Genomic DNA, 25,226 nt, shown 5'->3' on the forward strand with positions numbered 1-25,226 from the left:
AGGCCGATCTCACGATCGTCCAGGCCGATCTCACGATCGTCCAGGCCGATCTCACGATCGTCCAGGCCGATCTCACGATCGTCCAGGCCGATCTCACGATCGTCCAGGCCGATCTCACGATCGTCCAGGCCGATCTCACGATCGTCCAGGCCGATCTCACGATCGTCCAGGCCGATCTCACGATCGTCCAGGCCGTTCAGTTCAAATTAGAGGAAAATCGTCCAGAGCATCGCCCTGAAATTGTATTGACCGATATTTATCATCCATAAGTAACTAAGATTTTTGAATAGATCATCCTGGCCGATCCTGCGATCATCCAGGACGATATGATCGTATCAATCATCCTTAATTACTTCCTTGATTTGTCTGATCAATTAAGGCATAATTTGTGAATATCGTCCAGGCCGATCCATGATCGTCCTGACCGAATACCTTAATTGTTTATGGTGAAAATTTCTTTCTATTTTGAGCTTATTGTTCTGACCGATACACGTATCATCCATGATGATCTGATAATGACGGCTGCCTTAATTAAAAATCCCGAATAGAATCTCTGTTTTAAACTAAATCGTCCAGGCCTATAAAAATATCACCCTAGGTGGTGTGAGTAAAAATAGAAATTCTAAGTCTCTCAAGTGTGTGTGTGTGTGTAGGGTTACTTAGCATCAGTCTCTTTGAACATTACAAATAGACTCAAGAAGAGAAAAAAAAAATAAAGTACAGACTGACTCAATCCTAAACCTACGCAATCTTGAACTGGCTTCGTTTGTTCGTCCGATCTTAGGTTTCTGAAAAAGTTAAAAATAACAGGCAGTCCAAGAGAATCAATAGTGTTTGTCAATCATCAAACATAAGTCATGAAAATAGATTTGCTACAGATTAAAACTAGGATGATTCCAAGAAGGGAATACTCCACCACTAACGGGTGATTGTGTGATGAGAGTAAGAATTGGCCCATCACAGAGGATCAAAATTGGGATGATCGTGTAATGGGGGTAGGAATTGACTCATTATAGAGGAACAAAACTAGGATGGTGACATGATTGGTGTACTCCACCACTAGTGGGTTATCATGTGATGGGGATAGGAATTGACCCATCAATAGGATTGAAACTAGAATGATTGTTTAATGGGGGTAGGAATTGGCCCACTACAGAGGATTGAAATTGGGATGGTTATATAATAGAGGTAGGAATTGGCCCATTATAGATGATCAAAACTTGGATGGTGCCACGAAGGGCGTACTCCACCACTAGCTAGTTTGAACTTAAGGAAAGGAAGAATCCTAACCTTAAGAAAAAGAGGACAAGAATCAACTAATTTTTTTGTGATGATTTTTTTCTATCTTTTTTTTTTTGGAGAAATTTTCTAATATAGGGATAAAACTAATTCAACTCGAGATAAGACTTTAAAAATAAAATATTTATTAATAAAAAATTTGAGCTACATCTAGAATAGTATTTCTTAATGGAACGCCCATTGATTGGCAAAATTAGGTGGTTTCCCTTACAATCCACTAACAGATACAAGTCTCCTTAATAGACGGTTTCTACAATAAAGGGTCCTTCTCAAGTTGGTTCAAACTTCCCATCAATTTTTTGATGAGCTAAGATAGGCCTCTGAAGAACCAAGATCAAGTATCCTACTTGAAAAGTTCTAGGTCGCACTAAATTATCACGAGCTTGAACCATTACGGCCTTATACAACTCTAAACTTTGCTGAGCTTGGAGACGATGTTCTTCAAGGACTTCGATTTTGTCTAGCGAGAGTTTTGCATTTTTCTCAGTTGTGATTTAATTTTTGATTGCAACTCTGAGTGAAGGAACTTGTATCTCCAAGGGGAACACGGCCTCAGACCCAACACTAGTGCGAATGGAGTGGATTAGGCTAGGGTTCTATATACTATCCAATAGGCCCTCAAAGCTTCCACCAACCACTCATATGATTATTTTTTATTTTCATCGAGGTTCATCTTGAAAATATAGACTAAAGTCTTGTTGGAGGCCTCAGCCAACCCATTAGCCTAGGGGTAATAGATTATTGAGTATCTCGAATCAATGTTATGTAATCTTATAAAACTGTCAATCTTTGTGGGCTTGAATGTTGACCCATTATCTGATATGATTTTATGGGGTACGCTGAATCGATATACGATATGGTCATGAAAGAATTTCAAAACATGGTGTGATTTTACATTACGTAGGTAATCTATTTTGCCCACTTTTAAAAGTAATCAGTTACAACTAATTTGAAGTGATAACTTTTCTAAGGAGCATCAATCAACTTGATAACATCCATGCCTAAATTTTAATGGGCCAAAAAACTATCATGGGAAGCAATATATCAGGTGAGTGATTTAAAACCACAATATGAATCTATCATTGATGACAACATTTTGTAATATTCATGCAATTATCAATCATTATAGGCTAATAGTATCAAAGTATTTTGATTCTTAACTTCAATTTTGGACCCGATTAATGAGCACTGCATTGTCCAAAATGGATTTCGTTAGTGATCTTTAGGGCCTCTCATTTTTCTAAGCAACATAGCCAAATCTGATAGAACGATCGATAGTATAACATATTGCTAACTAGGGCATATGATAGGGCATTTTTTTTGACCTAGTTAGCGAGGGATTTATCCTAGGGAACCTTGCCCTCTTGGAGATAATCGATTAATGGTTATCTTTAGTTTCCATCTTTATCAGTGGTTGATGAGGCAGAAGAGATATGGGGAGATTTCTTGTTGATGTGTTGCAAATCTATAGGGGAATGGACATTATGACCTTGAATCTCTATAAAAATGGAGTCTTCTTCCAAGTATGCAAATTCCTTCGCAAGCTTTGCTAAGGCATCCATCGTAGAGTTGCTTCTATGGGGAACCCATACAAAGTAATGATAGGGAACTGCTTGAGCAAGTGAATAGTGTATTGATGATATTTGAAGATGTTAGGATTTAAAACCTTATAGGTTCCTGCAATCTGATTAATCACCTATTGATAAACAATAAAGATTTTAATCTCTTCAATCCCCATTAAGATTGAAAGTTCCAAACTAGTTATCAGAGCTTCATTCTCAGCCACATTATTCATCAAAGGCTCTGATAAATAGTAGGAAAAATGCATCATTCCCTTTTCTGGTATTATAAAAATCAGGATAATATTGGCTTTTTTGGAAATCATAGATTCTTGGGTTTTACAAAATATAATTCCTGTATAGGGTCATCAAATTCCCTTAAACTCATGATTTATTTGTCATGTAAATCATTATTTATAGGAGAATTCACTAGTTGCGTGTGCACTGCAAAAAAGTCGACAATGACCTATCCTTTCACAACATGTAGGGGAATGAAAGTGATCTCAAATTAGAGAAATTGCATATACCATAGGGCTAAACATCTTGACAATGTAGGTCAGGTCATAAAATATTGCAAGAGATTAACTCTGGAAATCAAGCTGGTTGAATGAGGAAGCATGTAATGCCTTAGCTTTTGGGCTGCAAAAACTAAATCAAGACATTGTTTCTTAATCAAAAGATATCAGATTTTGGTAGGAAGAAGTCTTTGGCTAAGGTAATATAGAGCATTCTTTTTCCCCTAATCCTTTACTTGAGCTAACATGGCACCTAAAGACTCATTTAGGGCTACAGTGTTGAGAATCAAAGGTTTCTTAGGAACAGGCAATGCCAAAAGTAGAGGATTAGAAAGATATTATTTGATGCCATCAAAGGTATTCTGAAACCTCTCATTCCATATGAATTTAGTGTCCTTTTTAGCTAGGACGAAGAAGGTTTGACGTCTTTTGGAAAGGTTGGAGATAAAGCTCCTTATATAAACTAACTTACCTTGGAGAGACCTTAACTGATAAGGCTTCTAAGAGGTGGCATATTTAAGATGACTTCAATATTGGCGGGATTAATCTGGATTTTATGATGCCTCACTATGAATCCTAGGAACTTTCTTGAAGTGATGCCAAAGGAATAATTTAAAGGATTCATGTTTAGGTCGTAGCAATGCAACCACTTGAAAATGAATCTTATGTCATACAAATGAGCCTCTTTAACTTTGCTCTTGATAACTAAATTGTCGATGTAGCACTAAACTTGATTATGAATTAAGTCATCAAAGATATGGGTCATGGCATGCTGGTAGGTTGCACTGACATTTTTATGGCCAAAGGGTATCACTTTACAACAAAAGATTCCTACAAGAGTTCTGAATGTAGTATTTTACTCATCTTCTAGGGTCATCCTGATTAGATAGTAACTAGATGAGCCATCTATAAAGGAAAAAAACAACATACGATGAGGCAATGTCCACCATGAGTTCAGGTATGGGTTAAGGAAATTCATCCTTAGGACATGCATTATTCAAATCCCTATAATCGACACAAATCTGAATTTGACCATTTTTCTTTCAAATTGGTATGACACTGGCCACTAAAGAGGGATATTGCTCCTCTCAGATAAACCTAGCCTTAGCAAATTTCTTAACTTTAGAAATGACTTATTGCTCGATCTCTAAGTGTATGCATCGAGGAGCTTGTTTAATGAGAATAACATTATATCAAATTCTAAGTTTATGGATTGGTACATCGACAAATAGGCTCAATATTTTATCATCTATCCAAGCGAAGCAATCCCTAAACTCGGATAGAAGCTGAATCAAATTATGAAACTCATCATCACTCAACAGGTTACTAATGAATGTTGGGCAAGGGTTATTTTCGATTCCCATGTTGATTTATCTTAACTCATTGACTATTGATTTAATCTCTTCCTCAAATTTAGAGGGTGCATCCTAAACTTTAAGTTCATCGGGATCATCTAAAGTTTCCAAATAGAGCCCATCGAGGAGACTGGAGACTTCAATAGGGACATTCTAAGATTCAAGATTGTAAGTTATCATTAAAAAATATTCTTAATCATCAAATAAACTAACGATATCAAAGATGATATCACTTGTCAGATTTTTCTTGATTTTTATTTGAAAATGTTTTTGTGGTATCTTGCTTGACCCTTAGTTCATCTATACGGTATGGGACCTTTTGAAAATGTATTCTTGATACAAATAGGAATGTAATCAAAGGGTAATTCCATTAACTCATTAAAATCTACCTCTTCTAGGGTTACATCACTTTTCTTCCTTGAGGAGGAGCCATGGAAGAATTTGTATACTTTCCTCACTTCACTACTTAGGTTTGGGGCATCTTTATATTATTTTTTAGTTTTAATGCCATTCAAAAGATAAAAGGGTGTTGTGTAACCTTCTTGTACTAACATTCACATGTGGTAGTCTATAGATTATAAAAAACATAGAGATTCAAATTTTATAAAAATTAAATGATAAGTTATCAAATAAGGGTGGACGAGTTATGGAATAACCGTCCGCAGTGTTAAGGTTTCCAAAATGTGCCATGATAAATTTTGTTAATGTGTTATAAAACACTATTTTTGATACCCCTGCTCTAATACCAATTGAAAGTATGAGATGCATCAAGAGGGGGTGAATTAGTATTTTAAAAAACAAATCCTAAATAGGAGTTCTATTTTTTCTGAATTTTTATTTATTTCAAAAAGATGACTTATCTAATCAAATATGAAAGATAATAAGTTGATAACAATTTTAATAATGGTGATGAAATTTTAAATCGCATAATAAAATACTAAAATTAAATTTTGACCAAGAATTTATATAAACTTCGTTAGGGATGTTAGGCCCTATGAACTAGTACCAAGGCTAACCCAGGGGGGGGGGGGGGTGAATTGGTATTTTTAAAAAATTCTTTAAAACCAAGAACAAATATCACAAACCAAAGTCACCACTGAAAAACAAGCGCAAAAAATTAAAGTGCGGAAGCAGTAAAAAGAACACAAGGGTTTATAGTGGTTCAGTCAACTTGACCTACGTCCACTCCCCGAAGGCGCCCTCCGAGTATTGCACTACCAACGTGACTCTCCTTTAGCCCCCACAGCTAGGTGGAGAAGCCCTTATAAAACACCTCCTTTTTTCTACTCCCAACAAGGCAGAGAACTCCACTCCTTTTGCTTCCTCCTAAAGCAGGCAGAGAATTTCGATCGATCGCTGAAGCTTACCTCTCCTAACCCTTCCAATGACAAGAGACTCTAGGGAAGAAGAAGTGGAACAATACTTGGAGCAATCCTTGTGAACTCCCTCACAAGCTCCTCCTCACAAGATCCTCTCTCTCTCCCTCTCTCTCTCTCCTTTAGGTTTTCTCAGGTCAAGACAGCTACCAAAAGATGTTCAAAAATGTTGAACAATAGGTCTTAAATAGAAGAGCTTCAAAGGAGCTCAATAAATGCAAGTTGCCAACTTTGTCGTCCATGACGATAATAATATCATCCTGTAGGATCAGTTTAAAACACAAATGTTCGGCCAGAACAAAGCTCTGAAATTGAACTGGACGATTAAAAATTAGCTTGATCGTCCCAGATGATCAGTTTAAATCAGAGAAAAATCATCCAGAGCATCGCCCTGAATTCGAGCTGTCCGATCCTGATCGACTAGAACTCTGAATTTGTGCTGGCCGATATTTATCGTCCATGAGCAACTAAGGATTTTTTAGTATATCGTCCCAGCCAATCCTAAGATCGTCCAGGACGATGTGATCATATCAATCATCCTTAATTACTTTCTTGATTGCCGGATCAATTTAGGCATAATTGTGCCATATCATCCATGCCGATCTCACGATCGTCCTGGCCAATCTCACGATCGTCCTAGTCGATTTAAAAAAATACAGAATACCTAAATTTATTATGGTGGCTATTTCTTTCTGTTTTGAGTATATCGTCCTAGCCGATACACGTATCTTCCAGGACGATCAGTTGATTACGGCTTCCTTAAGTAAGAAATCATGATTAGAACTTCTATTTTGAACTCGATTGTCCAGGTCGATATAAATATCGTCCAAAATGAGATGACTAAAAATAGAAATTTTGAATCACTCAAGTGTGTGTGTAGGGTTACTTAGCATTAGACACTTCACCAGATTACAATTGACTCAAGAAAGGGAAAAAGAAAAATATAGACTGACTCAGACCTAATCTACCCAATCTTGAGCTGGTTCCATTTGCTTTCTGATTTTAAGGTCCTGACATGTTATTAGAAAATGGCAGTGAAAGTGTTTGCTAACATCAAAATCACAATCCATGAAACCAAGATTGCAACAATCTCCCCCTTTTTGATGATGACAAACACTTGATGAATATAGCAGCGTAATTCAAGAATTCCAAAAAATTTAAATAGAAATAATTGCAAGTACAAATTAAAGCAATAATAAGTGCAAGTACAAACTAAAGCAACTACAAGTACAAACTAATAAATATAAACATAATCAACAAGTACAAACATATTACTCCCGCTTTTGATATCTCAAAAAGGAGGAGGGACCTAAAAAGCAACTAAAGCAGAAAAAGTACAAAAAAAGGAAAAACAAATATAAGCAACTACGGGAAATAGAATCTAAGACTAGAAAGATGAGGGACTCTGATCATCAAAACAAAGGTGGTGGTGGTGGTGGCTGTTGAAAGTAACTAGTCAGGGCAGCAAACTTGATCCAAACCAAGCCATGTCATGGTCGTGCTGCTGCTGCTGGTGAACTACAAAAGCGTCAAATCGGGTCTCCAATCGATCAAATCTCTCCACTAACTGATCAAACTGCTAGTGCTGGTGGAGAGAAGCAGGTTCAAGAATGGGATCTGGAGCCTCCTCCTCCTCAGCCCTCTGAGGTTCCCCATCCCCTGGGTGGAGACGAGTACTGTGAAGGATATTGAAAGAGCTGTTCGAGTAGAAGAGAGTTGGGAGGTTACGAGGAGCAGGATATTGAAGTTGATATTTGGTTTCAAGAATATAAGCTATGAGATGTTCTAAAGCAAGGTTGGGTCTCCTCTTATAACCTGGATCGCAGATTGTTGTCAAATGATCAATGTAATAAAAAATTAGGTTAGTAGCATTAAATTCTCTATGGGCCATAATGTAAAAGGTAGTCAGAGAAAGTAGAGGAGTGATGTGGACTCGATCCCTATCTTTTGGAATAATAGAAGTGCGAAGGACATGTTGGATTGCCCAAGCATTTTTAACCAAAGATCTAGTTTCTCCAACATGAAAGGGTGTGTTGGTTTGGTGTAGGAAATGATTTGCACTGGACCAGTTAAAATCAGGATCTGAGATAATGGTATGCAGCTTATCCCTAGTGGTGGATAGCTGCAACAGTTCAGCACAGTCTTGATATGTGATCTCGACCGGGCGTCGATTCACATAGGAGATCATGGCTGTGTAAGCAAAATTTATGTGAAGGTTTGCAAAGAATTCCCGAAGAATATCAGTATTAAAGGGAATAGCAAGAGTAAGAATGAAGCACAAAGAGGTGTGGGTAAAAAGGTCTAATACTGGATATGAGAGGTGGACAGGGTTGATGATTCTTGAGAAAGTAATCCCACACTCTTTATATTGATGGTAAGCAGCTTCATCTTCTACCTCCCTCAAATGAGGGTCAATCCTAGCCCTTGAAGAACTCGCAGAAGTTTGCTGGACTCGCTTCCCACCAGCCATAGCAAGAAAATAGTAAGCAATTAGGAGAGGAGAAGAAGCTTGAGGTGAAAAATAATGGTTGGAAGGGCCTGAATTTAAAGAAACGGACACATCATCCATGACGATCACAGAATCGTCTAGGATGATATGGTAAAATTATTGTGTACAGGCCGATTGGTCAAAAAGGTGGTTCGATCGTCCGAGCCGATCAGATATCGGCTAGGACGATTAGACACAGGCGATCATCCCAAGGAGTCAAGCCGGACGACCGTTGAAAATGTAGATCATCTGGGCTGATTAGGTGTATCATCCAGGATGATGCACAATAATTGATCGTACCGGCTGAATTTAAAATGTTTTAAATCTATGCCACGTGTATCGACCAGGACGAATAGTGGATCGGCCAGGACGATTGTCCAAGAATGGATCGTCCGGGGCAACTTTAAGGATTTTAAACATACAGACATGTGGATCGTCTAGGACGATCTGGTGTATCGTTCAGGATGATGACCATAAATGCATCGACCAAGATGATCAAGATGATTGTAACAGAGTTCGATTAGATCATCAAGACGATAAGGTATCGTCCGGGACGATGATTTACAACAAGCTCAGAAAAGTTCAGCAGATGGAATTTTGAAGAGAAATTATCATATCGTCCAGGACGATTGAGATATCGGCCAGGACAATGTGACAAGAAATTAGAAACCAAGGGAAAGATGGAGATGATCAGAGAAAGCCCCAAAAACAAATAAAATAAAAAGTAAAAAAAAAACATAAAAAAATAAAATTTTTGTTTTTATTTTATTTTATTTTTTTTAGCAAAGCATCCATATGATTGATTTCCCAAAACATTAAATTTTAGAGATTCAAAAGATCAATGAGTTAACAATGTCACAATCTGAAAATGGTAGAATATTCGATCATGTTAATCCCTAGTTCGGACTTCTTTCAGGGTACAAATTATCTTTTGAAAACAAAAGGATTAACTCAGAATAACTTAATTGGGTAAAAAGAATATCCATTTAAAACTTGGTTACAACAAAAAATATCTCATTGATAATATACTAAAGTATTTTGTCTCAATCATGAAATTTGAAATCAAGCCTTTGAAAATATCAAATAACCCATGAGTTCTTCTAAGTTTTAAAAGTTTTGAAAAGAGAGGATAGTTTGCTTTTAGTGGGCTCATTTTATGCCTCTTGACACTTTGATTGGCTCTTTGAGCATCTTTTGATTTTTGATACACGTTTTTGTATATTTTTTTTTATTTCAACTTGATGTCTTTGCCACTTCCTTTTTTTTTGCAAGCTAAATTCTCTTTTATAATCTCTTAAAAATATTCTTAGTTGTGAATATATCTTCTATATATTAGAAAATAGGAGCTCTCTCTCTAATATAGGGAAGAACTAGTCACAAAACACAATCAAAATCATATGATATGTGCAACGGCAAGATTTCAATTAACTTGAAAGATATATAAAAACTTTGGACATTATATATAGGAAAGATTATTATAGCAAGATAAAAAGATCTTACTTTCAAAAAAAAAACATTTGTTAAAATGAGATAGAATTTTATTTAGAGAAGAAAATTGTACAACTAAATGAGGTTAGAAAGAGGGAAACCATCAACGGTATTTCTCCCTTTAACCGATTTAGAGATGCTAATCATTGGCTTTAAATCTCCAAAGTCTAAAAGTTTAAAAAATCATCATATAGAAAACCAAAGAAAGTCAAACAACTAAAACAACAAAAAAACTTGCACGAAAGACAAACAAAACAATCATTTAATTAACAAAGCATTTCAATAATATATGAAGCAGCAAGTTTAAGCAGTTATGAACTACGAGCCTTAGTTTTGTCCAAGTATATCCTATGCTTCTCACCAGGTCTTTGGTGAGAGCAATCCTGTAAGAATCAACAACTGTCAGATTAAGGAACCCAAAAAGATTTGGGTCCCTTCTTATGAATAGTAGAAAGTGATGCATGTGTGTTATGCTGTCAATCATACAATTTTGGTCTCCACACCCAATATGTACTACGGTGAACAGTGCAAGCGTGTGAGATGTGTCCTAGCATGCCACATGAAAAACATCTAACTCCAAGAAAAGAATTTCTTAAATGATTAGGGTTATAATGCCTCTTCTTAGGTTTTGGATTTTGATCAAATGTGTGTGTCATCCAATTTTCCTTAAGTGAGTTCAATTCCTTTTTAAGCCTCAAGTTAGTATTTTTAAGACATCATTTTCAATCCTCAAATTTTGCTTTCCCTGTTCAAATTTCTTAAAATCAAATTCGAGTGAGGTGTGTGAAGCTTTTAATGCATCATGCTCATCAATTAATTTCGAATGCTTTTTATTTAATTCATCAAATTCATCAAGTAAAGCCATGTGATTTGAATCAATCATAGAATAATCTTTGAGAATGATTTCATGCTCTTGTTGTATATTTAAAGTTCCAACTTCAAATTAGCATGTGTTTTCTTAAGTTTTTTGTATGATGCGTGAATTTTCTCACAAATTTTGAATAATTGATCATAAGTTAGTTTACATACCTCTTCTTCATCACTTTGATCAAGATGATCTTCCGCCATTAAGCACAAGTTTGTTGTTTCGTCTTCAGGTTCAGTCTACGATGAATCAGTTGTAGAATCCGGCCAAAACTCCTTTTGCAGTCTCTTTTTGTCCTTTATGAGCTTGGGTTTTTCCTCACCCTTTTCTTTGCTTGTTTGATCTTGAAGTGTAGGACAATCCACTCTGACATGTCCAGTCTTCCTGCATTCAAAACAAACAACATCACAAGATCCTTTAGAATATTTGTTATCCTTACCTTTTCTCCAATTTTGATGATGCTTGTGCTTCTTCCTTAGAAAGCTTTTGAATTGCCTTGCGATTAAGGCAATGTCATTGCTCTCAGACCCGAAAGAATCAGAGTCATATTTGTGTGCCTTCAGTGCCACTATTTTCTCCTTTCTTTTTTCACCTGCATCAAGATTTCTTTGATCACTCCTTGCTTGTAAGTATTGAGTGAGCCAAGTAAGTTATCAATCGAATAGGTGTTTAAATCCTTAGATTCAGTAATTGCAATAATTTTAGCATCAAAAGAGGAAGGCAAGCATCTTAAAATTTTGTTCACTTTTTCATAGTTTGAAAGTTCTCTTCCTAAGGCATGCAAAGAAGTTACAATTTGAGTAAATCTTGTACACATATCAGAAATTGTTTCAGAATGTTTCATAGGAAAAGTTTGTAGTCATGCAAGAGAATATTTAAATGAGATTGTTTTACTTCATTAGTTCCTTCATAAGTAATGCAAAACCTATCCCAAATCTTTTTTCCAGTAGAGCAAATAGAAACACGCATGTAATCCTCAAACTTTAAAGCACAGAAAAAATAGTTCAAACACTTCGCATTCAATTGAGCTAAATCTCTTTCATCGAAAGTCCATTCAGTAAAAGAAACTTTAGTTTTAATTCCGTTATTTAACGAGAAGGTGGAGAATATCCTTATTTAATAAGCATCCACATGCGATAGTTAGTTGATTGTAAAAAAATAGACATGCGAGTTTTTCAAAAATCAAAAGGAAGGTTGTCAAACAAAGGAGGTCGTGTAATAGAATATCCTTCAGTTGTATTATGATTCCCAAAGTTAGCTATGGATTAAAATTTAAAAAGTTTTCAAACTCAGCTTTTATGAATCCCGCTCTGATACCACTTGAAAGTTTGTTAGGAATGATAGGCCCTAAGAACTAGTCCCAACGCTAACCAAGAGGGGGGGGGGAATTGGTATTTCTAAAAAATTCTTTAAAACCAAGAACAAATATCACAAACCAAAGTCACCACAAAAAAAGAAGTGCGGAAAATTAAAGTGCGGAAGCAGTAAAAAGAACACAAGGGTTTATAGTGGTTCGATCAACTTGACCTAAGTCCACTCCTCAGAGGCGCCCTCCGAGTATTGCACTACCAACGTGACTCTCCTTTAGCCCCCACTGCTAGGTGGAGAAGCCCTTACAAAATACCTCCTTTTTGCCACCCCCAGCAAGGCAGAGAACCCCACTCCTTTTGCTTCCTCCTGAAGAAGGCAGAGAACCTCGATCGATTGCTGAAGCTTACCTCTCCCAACCCTTCTAAGGACAAGAGACTATAGGGAAGAAGAAGTGGAACAATGCTTGGAGCAACCCTTGCAAACTCCATCACAAGCTCCCCCTCACAAGATCCTCTCTCTCTCTCCCTCTCTCTCTCCTTTAGGTTTTCTCAGGTCAAGACAGCAGCCAAAAGTTGTTCAAAAATGTTAAACAATAGCTCTTAAATAGAAGAGCTTCAAAGGAGCTCAATAAATGCAAGTTGTCGACTTTATTGTCCATGACGATAACAATATCGTCCTGTACGATCAGTTTAAAACACAAATGATCAGTCAGAACACAACTCTGAAAATGAACTTGACGATTGAAAATTGGCTTGATCGTCCCGGCCGATCTCACGATCATCCCGGATGATCAGTTCAAATCAGAGGAGAATCGTCCAGAGCATCGCTCTGAATTCGAGCTGTCTGATTCTGATCGTCCAGAACATCGCCCTAAATTTATGCTGGCCGATATTTATTGTCCAGGAGCAAAAAAGGATTTTTGAGTTTATTGTCCCGAGCGATCCTAAGATTGTCCAGGACGATGTGATCGTATCAATCATCCTTAATTGCTTCCTTGATTGCTAGATCAATTTAGGCATAATTGTGCCATATCGTCCAGGCCGATCTCACGATCGTCCTGGTCGATTTCCAAAAATACATAATACCTAAATTGATTATAACGGCTATTTCTTTCTATTTTGAGCATATCGTATTGGCCGATGCACGTATCGTCTAGGATGATCAGTTGATTACGGTTGCCTTAACTAAGAAATCCTGATTAGAACTTTTATTTTGAACTCGATCTTCCAGGCCGAGATAAATATTGTCCGGGATGATGTGAGTAAAAACAAAAATTCTAAATCTCTCAAGTGTGTGTGTAGGGTTACTTAGGATTAGACACTTCACCAGATTATAATTGACTCAAGAAAGGGAAAAAGAAAAATACAGACTAACTAAGACCTAGTCTATCGAATCTTGAGCTGGTTCTATTTGCTTTCTGATTTTGTGGTCCTGACATGTTAGTAGAAAAAGGCAGTGAAAGTGTTTGCTAACATCAAAATCACAATCAATGAACCAAGTTTGCAACATTTATAGAAAAGTTAAATTCAAGAAAAGTAAAATGCGGAAAATAGAAAAAGTACATAATAACTTTTTATAGTGGTTCGGTTAACCTTGACCTACGTCTACTCGCTAGTGTCCTCCACTCAAAGATTTGCACAAATAAAAAGAAACTCTCCTTCTTCTCCCACTATAAGGCGGAGAAGCTTTTATAAAAACTCACTTTCACCTTTCCAGGTGTGGCAAAGTGCCAGACGCTATGTCACCTATGGCAGCGAACCTTCTCATTTCTCTCCCTCCTAGAGAAGGTAGAGAACCTTCTAGGACTTTAACCTTGAAGCCTCTCCCACCTAAAGAACTCCCGAAAGACTCACCCAAGCCATAGGAGGAGTAAGCGTGTTGCTAGCTTGGAGCAACCGTAGGATCCCCTCACACTACTTCTCCCTCATGCACAAACTTACCTTCTGCTTCCTTTCACAAGCCCTAAATCTTTTCAAAAAGGTCCCTCTTAAGTGTTACTTTAGCACACACGTTCCAGTCTCTCTGTCTCTCTCTTTTTAATGAATAACACGAGGGTTAATTTTAACAAGTTTTTAAATATTTATACATTACGATATGTTTAAAAATTAAATCTTAAAATCTTGTTTAAATTAATCTAATAGCTAGGGTTTAGGGTTGAAAACAAATCATATAGTTTATTCATAATTGTATAATATAATTATAATCATATAGTATGATCATAATTATACAGTACGATTAGTTCACAAAATTTAGTTATTAAGCTACAATATATCATATAGTATGATATAAAATCATACAGTAAAATCTACGTAAAAAAAATTCCTTGAAAAAGACTCCCCCTCTATGTGTGTGCATAGTCACTCAATCTATATACACTATTTTGTGGCAAGACTCAAGAAATAAAAATAATTTATTGACTCCTTCACTTCCTATTCTATCCAATCTTAAGTCTTCTATTATCTTGAGCAGTGTGTAATCTCCCTGAGATGTTAGTACTCACAGATAAGAGTAACATTCAAAATATTTGATGAAGAATGAAATAATTCAAACAACATTATTTATCATAATCAAAATTATAGAGTAAGGATTATGGAGTGCAATATTCTCTTGGTTGAGTAGTCAACCGAGCATGGCTGGAGCCTACCTTTTCCTAGCTACCCTCTCCTACCCTTCAGTAGTGGCAAGATGATAAAAATGACTCCCTTTAAGGAGTGGAGAGGAAGCAGGAATAGGTAGATCCTCAATACCCTCTAGCTCTACCTGGCCTAGAGCCTTGGCTGTAATAACCATCCTTGACTTGGTTATTTTCTTCCTTACTCATCTCAGATAGTTCTTTCTCTAATTTTTCTTGGTAAAAGGGATCCCGGAGCTCGATCCCTCCTCAAAAAAAGACTTAACAACAGTAGGGGCTCTATAGTTAACTTAGGTTCTTTCTCCTCGTCACTGGAAATAGGGAGAATAGGTTCTATCCTTACAATCAGCTCTACTATTGGGGGATCTTCCTTAGTAACATCTAGATTAATTATCTTATTTCCATCCATTGACAACTTAATGGTGCTAAAGCCTATCCCAAATAGTATGTTTCTTCTTAAGTCAATCTACTCACAGGCAAGGTCTCTATCAAAGAAAATGATCAACTTGCCAACCATTATTATACAATTTAAGTTTCTAGAATTGAAGAAAGGAATTGGAATTAGATATTTAAAAAAAAAATAGAAAATTAAAAATCATAACGGAGCTTAGGTTCTATCATATATGCAGAGTTATAAGAATTATAACCCGATATATGACGATAGAATGTAAAGGTTAGTTATGAGTTTAAGAAAATGTGAAATCTTCACATCATATACTAGACCCAAGGAAACATTGTGGGAAAGTATAAGATGGTGTAGATTTTGAATTTTTTCTGCCTCAGGTTACCTGACGCAATGCTACGTTCGGTATGGCTTAAAGACGCAACACCTGGCAGCTTCCTTTACCCGTAACCCGACCCATATGTTTTAGCACGTTTTTTAAAATATTTCAGGTTGGGCCGGGTAGTAATGTATATAAAATGGGAGGGAAACTAAAAAAGTATGCGGCTTTTACCTCAGGTATAATAACCTTTTCTATATAAAACCTAAGATTTTCTACAGTCTTTACAGTTCATATAATTCTCACATACCTCACGTAAAGAAATCGTGAAGAATTTGAGGAGATGGAAGGATCGAATGAAGCTTCTGCTTTTGAAGACTTCTTTGATTACGAGGAAACTCCGATGTTAAACTTTGATCAAGCTTTTTCTGATCTAATAGTAGTAAGTTATTATCTTTACTGGTTTTTTTTTTTACTTTTTACTGTTTCATTACTGATTATCAAATGTTGGTTTCAGTATTAATGATCATTACTCGATATAAAGCTTTTCTTAGGTCGATAATAGGTCGGTATTCATTATTATAGATCGGTATATGCTAGGTACTGATTATAATAGCTCGGTATCACGTCGAAATCATTGTTATAGTCTGGTATATAGTCGGTACTGATTCTAATAGCTCGGTATTAGGCCGGTATTCATTATTAAAGATCGGTATACGATCGGTACTGATTATAATATATCGGTTTAAACTCGGTGCATAGTTATACCGAGCAAATATATATTAATACGTCATAGTAGTACTGATCATTACTCAGTATGCACTCCTTAGCTTGGTATAAGGATGGTCTTAAGTATTATAGATTGGTACACGGTCGGTACTGATTATAATAGCTCGGTATAAACTCGGTGCACAGTTATACCGTGATAATTTTTATTGCTTGTTTTTAAGGTCCGGATTGATATTTAGATTTAAAGCTAATATGGATGTATGAATATTTCTTTGGGCGTTTACAATTCTGAGAAGGAAGCATATGAAAATTATTGCCAGTACGCGCATGCAACTGGTTTTAGTGTTCGGAAAGATCATCACCATTTCTGGCCAAATACAAGAAAAATAAAATCAAAGGATTTTATTTGTTCAAAATGAGCTTTCAAGAAAGAGAATGAGAGTGGTACTAAGGTAAAATATCGAAGATTAAGTACAAGAGCAGGATGTCCAGCCATGGTTAGATTTTCGGTGAGTCAAGATGGGGTTTGGTCAGTGAATAAAGCTGTAGAAACTCACAATCACGAACTGGCACGGCCGGATGATCAACATTTGCTCAGGTCATCTAGTAGCGTTAGTGATGATAATGTAGCTGTTTTGAAATCTATGTCAGAAGCAGGGATAAGAACTGTTGATGCATTTACATACCTATCTGATGAAGTTGGTGGTATTGGTAATCTTGGATTCACGAAGCGGGATGCGTACAACTACATCCAAAAAGAAAGAATAGCCAAGATCGAGACTGGAGACATGTTTGCCTGGGATGTTGAAACTGATGAAGATGGGTGCTTGTTGAATTTCTTCTGGGTTGATGGTCTTGGTAGAATTGACTATGACTATTTTTAGGATGTGATTATATTCAATACTAATTATTGTTTAAATAAATATAACTTAGCTTGTGCCCCAATTGTCGGCGTGAATAATCACTGGCAAAATGTTCTACTAGGAGTTGCATTTTTATCTGATGAGACTATAGCTTCTTTTACCTTACTTTTTTGAACATTTATAAAAGTCATGAATAACAAACATACCATTACCATTTTTACTGATCAAGACCAAGCCATGGCCAGGGCAATAGAGATTGTATTGCCTAATACACGGCATCGATTGTGCCAATGACATCTGTACAAAAAGGCACCTTCAAAGGTATGGTGCTTTAATAGCAATAACAGAGTTAAATGCTTATTTTTTTATTGTTTCAAACATTGTGATTCAGTGGAGGAATTTGAGAGTAAATGGACTGAAATGATATCAGAAGGAAACCTGCAAAATCATCAATGGTTGAATGATCTCTACAAAATCAGGGAGAAGTGGTCAACTGCATTCAACAAAGATTGTTTTAACCTTGGCATTTTATCAACCCAACGTAGTGAGTCAACCAATCATGTATGTCATTGTTATTCGAAGCCAACAAGTACTATCACCGAGTGTTTCCTCGGTTTGGAGAAGGTGATGAGGATTTGACGTCGAAATGAACAATATGAAGAATTCAAATGTAGTCAAACAGATATAGTGCCTTATATTAAAAGTAGCCCAATATTGAAGCAAGCTGCAAAATTTTATTCAAGGAAGTTGTATGCATTTTTTGAAAAGGAGTTCTTACATGGACTTGGTGGATTATGCATTGAAAATACCTCATCGGATTTATCAAGGTTTTCTGTTTGGAACATAGACAACTCCACTGATTCACACAAATGGATTGTCAATTTTAATTCATCAGAAGGTACCATTGAATGCAGCTGTACTAAGTTTGAAATGATGGATATATTATGTGCACATTGCATGAGAGTAATGAGACAGTTAGAAATTGTTAATATTCCCAATAAATATTTACTCTCAAGATGATCAGCCAATGCTCGAAAAGATTTATATTCTAGAGGTAAGATCCCAAGTCTTGGTATGAATGCTTGCCAACTTATTTCGGGGTCTAGCAACTTTATTTTTAGAAATTATGTATGCCGATTTGCATATAAAATTAGCACATAAGCACAAGGTAATGAGGAGGCTGAAAAGTGTGTCATAAATGATTTGAGTATTTTGACTGCAAAAGTTCATTCCATCAAACTTTGGCAGAAAGAACAAACCAAATCCTGGACCTGGTAATGAAACTATTAAAGATCCTAAGAAGTGCTGGCCAAAGGGCGTTTCAAATGCAAGATTGAAGGATCACTAGGAGAAAAGGAAGACCAAGAAAGTTAAACCCACGGAGAAGATTGCACCAACAAGCATACACTTCACAAATCCAGAATCAGGTAGTCAATCTTCTTTCATGTAATCTGTTAATTGCGAGAAATTCAATAATGAATATATATTTCTAATTGTATTCCGAGCAAACTTCGTCGAATACTGAGACAAATTTCGTCGAATACCGAGCAAATTTCGGTGAATACCCAGCAATCCCTATCTGTTGCTTAATGATTAGTAGTCATAGCTCAGTATTGCTCGGTATTGCTTAATGATTAGTATCCATAGCTCGGTATTACTCCTTCTTAGTCCTCGGTACCATTTAGTTATTGTCTACCAAGGTAATTTTGGCTAAAACCGAGCAATACCAATCTGTTTTTGGTTTGTACCGAGCATATTTCATCGAATACCGAGCATTCCCTATCTGTTCACGTATTTCTCGGTATTGCTTAATGATTTGTAGAGTTAAGTCGGTATTACTCGGTACCTTTTAGTTGAAAGAACATGCCGCATTCAAAATCTAATAATTAAAAAAGACCCATCTTAGTCCTTGGTACCTTTTAGTTGTAATTAAAAAAACACAAGAAATATACTTGAAAAAAAGAAAATTTATTTCAAAATCTATTGAATTTTTGTACATAAGATGGCATATGCTAATTCAGCCCTGAATAGTGGCATATTAGATTGCCAGTTCTTATAAAGGTACCATTGAACAGGTTCTTGTTATATTACAACTTCCATATATTTACAAAGAAACATGCCGCAATCAACGTTGTTATCTTGTGTTGGCACGTTCCTAAATCCCTTGATTGGCCATTTCGTTATGTTAATGTCAAAAGCGGTCTTTGTTTCCTTGTAGAAATGAGAAATCTGGAAAAGTAAAATGAAATTAACATAATTTTTTGTTAAGAAATAAAAAAACTTAATTAATTTTTGGTTTTACTTACAACTTCAGGGAGTATGGCTTTGTGTGTCTTTTTCGGTAATGAATCATAAAACTCCCATCATTTTTTTCTCAAATTGCATACTAAAAGGGTCCAATGTTTACCATTTATTATTGGAACAAAGATCAAATTTACATTCCTAATAAGTGTTCTGTTTATATGAGATACGAACTTTGTTGTATCTTCATCCTCAATTCCATAATCCATCGCTTGTTTGTAGTATCCCTGGTTACGAAGAGAGAACAATGGTGATTAATTCCAACTTCTTTACATGTACTAAATAGAAATACCAAACTCAAGGATTAAAAATTGATTACTAACCCAATGAAAACTAGAAACAAAATGAAAAGGTTGATTAAGACCGAGGCAAAGTGCATTTTTCTCGACTAATAAATGTCCAAACGCATCAACGTGATTATTGTCAAGTTCCTCTGACAATAATAATTCATTTAATTGACTTCGATAAATTGTTACATATCCAAGCTCAAAAATAGAGAGGTTCCTGTATAATTAAAGAAAACATTAGTTAGAAAAGATGAATTTAATAAATATTATTGTTAGATATCATGGGGTACTACTCGGAATAACTCGATATTGATATTGTACCGAGTATGCTTAATGTAATACCGAGTAGTACAATATAGTAAAGCCCGGTACTGCTCGGTATCACGAGGTACTACTCGGTACAACTCGGTATTGATATTGTACCGAGTATGCTTGATGTAATACCGAGTCGTACCATATAGTAAACATCGGTACTGCTCGGTATCACGAGGTACTACTCAGTACAACTTGGTATTTATATTGTACCGAGTATGCTTAATGTAATACCGAGTAGTACCATTAGTAAAGCTCAGCTCGGTATTGCTCTGTATTACGAGGTACTACTCGGTACAACTCGGTACTGATATTATACCGAGTATGCTTGATGTAATACCGAGTCGTACCGATCAGTATAGCTCAGTACAACTCGGTATTACTCGATATTGATCGGTCTAAGATCATTACTCACTAATCCTTAAATTGTTTGAGGGCATTATCAATAAACAGCCGTTTATCTTTACTAAATAGTGATCTGCCAGGATAATCTAAGTATTCAGGTGCAGGTTTAAATGGTATTTCTTTAGAATCATCAACTTCATAAACAATCACAGATTTTTCAATTGTTGGAATATGTGTAGGATCTGGTAAAACAAGTCCAGAAACTTCAGTAGCAATAGGCGGTTCAGCAGTAGTAACAGGAGTAGTTTGATGTTCTGGTGGGGGAGCAGGACCAGGTTCAGGGGACTGGACTGGAACATCACTTGGAATTTTCTCACATATATTCTCTGTGGATGATGAAACTTGTTTAATTTTTTTCTTCCTATCTCCGGTTGTGAATGGGGTAGTTACAACTTTCCTCTTCCTATCGTTTCTTTGCTAAACTCTTCTTGCTTTGCCGGTCTCCGATTCCTCCGCAACAGGATCGTATTCCACTTCCGCACTCAGACTGCCATTTTTAGTAGTAGCTGATGAAGATTGTCCAGACATTTCATTCTTGTACATTTTAATATAAGAAGGAAATTGATCTTTGAAGAACTGTAACATTACACGGTCTTTTCTTCCCATCTCTTCTTTCAAAACAAGATTCTCCGCTGTCAACTCCAAAATAGAGTGTTCCAAGTTCAAAACCCGATTTTCAAGTTCACTATTTTTTGCTTTCACCGAAACTATCTTCTTCTTCGAAACTTTTTCTTTCTTAAACAGCTTGTATATACATTCATTTATTATCTTGAGGTTTCTTTCATCTGTTATTGGCCTCGAATTAGGGGAGTATTTGCAGATGTTTCAGTATTTCTTTGGCTTCCAATCTTGACTGGACTAGCTGGGGTAGGTTGAGATGAATCATGTTGAGGTACACGAGCTGGGCTAGCCACCCGGATAGGACTTGGTACCCTAACTGGACTTGCTACTATAACTGGACTGGCTGGACTATTTGGCGATTGACTGGATGACTTAGTTGAAATATTTGAAGGTCCATGAAATAAAACCTTCTCATCATCTGTTACTCCTCTTAATTGTGGGAGAATATGAAATTTCAAGTTTTTATCCAAGTTAAACATTAAAACATATCATTTTTGTAGAGATTTTAATGAAAAAATGTATTGAAGGTACCTCATCATCCTGAAGGTCAGCAAATATACTATTTACATCTTTTTCAGTGTACATAAAATTACCATCCCAATGAGTAAAACATGGCCTGGAAAGTTCATCCTCCACGACATGAATGGTTGTATGTTCAAGAAACCAAATCTACGAAAATTAACACACTTTAATGAAAAGTAGAAATTGGAAATCAGCAATGATCTTTTGAATAAAATAACAATACTCATAATTAGAATCATGATTAAACCATTTACATAGCCCAGTGAGGATCGATTTGCTTGTTTAGTAACAACATTGTTGAATTCATTTACTAGGAAAGTCCTGATTGATTCTGGCCAGTTGTAAGTTATAAAACTATCTACATTTTCGACAAGTTCCAATATTGATGATGGAATGCGGAAGTTAGCCATTGGATAAAATATGTTGGATAGTAGGTAAAGGATGAAGATTTTTACTAGATCGTCCATTGGAGTGGTTTTATCCATCCTCTCAATGTCATGGCAAATGTCATTTGAAGTTTTGCCAGCAGATCTGGCACTGCCAATGTCAAAAATAATACCCCTATTCGGCATGCCTATTAGTAATGCAACTTCATCAGATGTGAACTGTAGACTTTGTGCTTTAATAATGAAACTTTCAATCTTTATATCCCACTTCGATAGTAGCATGTATATTAATGGAACATTCTGAGGCATTTGGGGTACCCTAAGGAATTGGCTAATTTGCAGCAGCCTCAGTCTTTCAACAAAGGGTTCTCCAAATCTTCGAACAAGTACATTACAAACTTCTCTAAAAGTCGAAGTTCAACATCTAAAATGAATCTTTGGAGTATATCCCTGCATAATAAATAATGAGTTTAAAAGACAATTAGAGAATGCTCGGTACAACAGCCTCACTAACGACTGTTAGTAATGCTCGGTACTGCTCTGTACCGAGCACATAACTAAGCTTATACCAACAAATTTTGGCAAATACCGAGCAGTACCGAGTGTTCGTAAAGCTTGGTATTGCTCGGTACAGATAAGTACCGAGTGTTAGTAATGCTCGGTATTGCTCGTTACAGAACAGTATGAACATGTCAGTAAAGCTCGGTACTGCTCGGTACATATAAGTACCGAGTGTTAGTAACGCTCGGTACTGCTCGGTACTGAGCAGTACCAAGCTTTTAGCTAAGATTATACGGAACATTAATGACCAGTACCGAGTTGTACCGACAGTTAGTAAAGCTTGGTACTGCTCGGTACAGAGCAGTACTGAGCTTTTGGCCAATCTTATACGGAACATTAATGGCCAGTACCGAGTTGTACCGAGTGTTAATAAAGCTCGGTACAACTCGATACCGAGCAGTCAGAGTTTTAAGTTAAGCTCATAGCAACCATTAATGGCCAATAAAGAGCAGTCAGAGCTTTAACCTTAGCTTATACCAACCATTATTGGCCAATACCGAGCAGTATAGACTGTTAGTAATGCTCAGTATTGCTCGGTAATTAGTTTTTAAATCTGCCGGAGCAGGTATTGGAGTTTAACTTGGTAAAACCTAACCCTAAACATTTAAAAGGAAGAAGAGTATGCATTGTTTATAAAAAAAATAACTAACATGAGGCATTGTAAACACAAATAGTGAGAACTTGGAACTTGGAAGGAGATGAAAAAATGAAGACCTTGAAACTTGAAAGAAGTTGAAGGATCGCAAGAAGAAGAAACACCGGTGGAAGAAGATGAAGTATATGCAACAAAATGATTATTAAAGTGAAAGACGGTATTCTTTGTTTGAAAATTATACGGCATTTTTGGGTCCGCGGGATATTTTTTGGGTCCGCTGCTCGGGCCATCAAATTTAAATTTCGCACGTGCAATATACCCAATCTTCGTCGGGTCGGGTTACGGGTAAAGGCAGCTTCCAGGTGTCTCATCTTTAAGCTATACCGAACGTAGCATTGCGTCAGGTAACCTGAGGCAATAAAAATTCATAGATTTCAGGCTGACTTAAACTTAACAAATTATGCTTTAAGCCTTCAACCAATAACACATTGTCTATGAAATTTTTTTTCAAATTTCTAATCATACCTGATCCAACCATTTTCTTTGTGGTATTATCTCCAAGTGTAACCTTGCCTCCACTCCTGGCTTCCAGCGTTATGAATTGAGCAGTATCTCCAGTCATATGCTTTGAACATCCGCTGTCCAGGTACCATATGCTCTCAAGGTCTTATGTGAGAGCAACCTTGCAAAAATATCAAATGTTAGACCTGGGAACCCAAACAAATTTGGGTTCACCTTTTAGCAATTTATAATCAGATGCATGTATGATATGTCTAGGTTTATGCATCTTTGGTCTCCACACCAAATAAATTTTCATCTTCAAAGTACAGGTGTGAGCTATATGTCCCAAAAATCCACAATTATTACATTTAACATTAGGAAAAATATTCCTAAGTTTTCTTCCATGTGATTGTCTTCTAAGGGATTTCATGAATTTAGGATAATATTTAGGATTTATAAAATCTTCAAGTCTGGGGGGTATCCTAATTATCCCTCAAGAGCCTCTTATTGTCAATTTATAAAATGAATTCATTTCTTTCCAAGATTTGATTTGTCATAACGATTCGATATGTTTCCTTTCAGAATCATCCTTAAATTTTTAAAAGTCTCTTTCAAAGATCAAGCATAGGATGATTTTAAATTCTCAAAATTCCTATTCAAAGTCATCATATTCGTCAAAGAAGTTTCATGTGGTGTTATCTATTAATGCCATGATCTATTTCCTAAGGACTTCAAGTTCATTCTTAAGCTCTTCCAGTTATAAACTTAAAACTAGCATGCATCTTTTTCAATTTTCCTATATGCATTCTCATGCATGTTTCAGACTTTAAATAATTACATCATAGGTTAAGTCACATACCTCTCTTTGATTCATGATATGATCAACTTAGTCTGCCATCACGCCAAGGTTGTGCTTCTTCTTCTTTTTCAGTCTCAGATCGAGTCTGAAGCTGAGTTCCGCCCAAAAGCTCTTTTGAAACATCTCTTGCCCTTCCTTTACAGTTGGTTTTCCATCTACACTTCTCCATGCTAGAGTGGCTTTGAGTTTTTGGGCAATCAGTCATTGATATGACCTGGTTTCCACTGACATTCATAAAAAATACTTTATATTAGAAATAACCATTGACAATTCTCTGATTAAATTTACTCTCTATTCCATTTTGGACAGTCAGTTCATCTCTGCTTCCTCTTTAAAAAACTTCTAATGCTGTTCATTAGTGAGGAATATAATATCTTCATCCTCAGGTTGTGAAGTGTATCAACTCTCTGAACTTCACTATTTAGTCAATATTCTATCTCACTTTTCGTGGTTATCCACTGCTATCAATCTTCTTTTAGAATATACTCCATGCTATAAAGCAAAGAGTGGAACAATAGAATTGTCAAAAGAATAAATATTAAGATCTTTAGATCTGTAAGTTGCATAATTTTAGCATCAAAAGCAGTAGAGAAACAACGAAGAAGTATTTTATGCCATTTCATAGCATTAGTTAATTCTTACCAGTGCAATGCAAAGAAGTGAAGAATGTTGAA

Source organism: Dendrobium catenatum, unplaced genomic scaffold, assembly GCF_001605985.2.
Source record: "Dendrobium catenatum unplaced genomic scaffold, ASM160598v2 fragScaff_scaffold_1024, whole genome shotgun sequence".
Lineage (NCBI taxonomy): Eukaryota > Viridiplantae > Streptophyta > Magnoliopsida > Asparagales > Orchidaceae > Dendrobium > Dendrobium catenatum.